The 1467-nt window shown below is 38.4% G+C and overlaps 1 protein-coding gene across 5 annotated transcripts in view; it reads right to left on the bottom strand.

The window, feature by feature from the left end:
• Positions 1-1467, bottom strand: part of Sytl4 (synaptotagmin like 4) — a 54267-nt gene that overhangs the window by 16850 nt on the left and 35950 nt on the right. The gene's annotated exons all lie outside the window — the stretch shown is intronic.

Consider the following 1467-nt stretch of genomic DNA (forward strand, 5'->3'; position numbering starts at 1 on the left):
AAAAAAAAAAAAAAAAACAAGACCCAGTGTTTTACAGGAAGGGAACTCTCCTGCCTCTAGATAGGTATCTCTCCAACTGACTCCCAGTAGTAACCTGAGCAATTTTTTTTAAAACATAAACATGAGTCGATTTTACGACAGTGGGAATCACACCTAGGACCACACATGGTAAGTAAATACCACTGCGCTGAATTCCCAGACATGTGAGCAGACTTTGCAAACACATAAGTCATTTCCCATTTCTGTGGAAACTGGGTTCAAATTCCTTAGCATAATGTGGAACTTCTAACGTACTATCCTTTCAAAGGTTTCCAGCTTTATCTTTCATCCTTCACTCCTCTCCACACTCTACATCCCAGAAGACTAAGGTCTCCTACTTTCTAAATATGCAAAGCCTTTTCTTTCTTTCTTTTTTTTTTATATAGACCATGCTAGCCTCAAATCCACAGAGATCTACCTGCCTATGCCTCCGGAATGCTGGGATTACAGGCCTGCAACACAGTGCCTGGCAGTACCATCTTACCCTAAACCTTCTGGTTTTTAAGTAGTTTGTTCGTCTCTTTATTTTATGCATATTAATGTTTTTCCTGTGTGGCAGGTATATGCCTGGTGCCCATGGAGGTTAGTAAGAGGATGCAGGATCCACTGGAACTGGAGTTACAGATTGTTATAAATCACTGGGTGGGTGCTGGGAAGCAAATCCAGGTCCTCTACAAGAGGAACAAGTGTTTTTAACAGTGGAGCCTCATATAGCATTATTCTTATAACCCAAAAGGTAGAAATGATCCAATTGCTCATCTAAGAGGATGATTGGATAGTCAAAATATTGTATAGCAATACAAAGCTCTAATGATCACAAAAGAGAATAAAGCTCTAATGTCTGCAGCAATGTGGATGAATACTGAAAACTTTATGCCAACTGAAAGAAACCAATCTGAATATCCATGGTGGGTATGACTCAATTCAGATGATAAATCCAGGGTATGCAAATCCAGAAAGGCAGAATGGAGGTTACAGCCTGAAAGAAATAGCAGTGGCTAATTCATAGACATGGTTTCTTTTGGGGGTGATAGAAATGTTCTGACAATCAGTAACTGTGATGGTTGTGTAACATCCTAAAAGTTCTAACACTCATGACATTGAACTTTACAAAATTTAAAAAAAAAAATAGTTTAATGCTATTGAATTTTACCTCGGTTTTTAAACAACAAAAACAACAACAAAAAAGCAATAATCATAAGATTGATTTTGACATCTTTCTCTCTCTCTCAAAATAATCTGGAGTCTACAGAGGTCAACAAAGTCTTATACAACTGGCTTTCCATCCATTTCTGTGCTTACTTCCTTGCACAAGCACCCCCAACTCAACTCCAGACTACACATGTGTCAGACTCGTTCTGAGTTCTTTATACCTGCTGAGATTTCTGTCTACAAAATACTCTCCATGTTTGCCTCTGCATTTTTTTC

Source organism: Mastomys coucha, chromosome X, assembly GCF_008632895.1.
Source record: "Mastomys coucha isolate ucsf_1 chromosome X, UCSF_Mcou_1, whole genome shotgun sequence".
Lineage (NCBI taxonomy): Eukaryota > Metazoa > Chordata > Mammalia > Rodentia > Muridae > Mastomys > Mastomys coucha.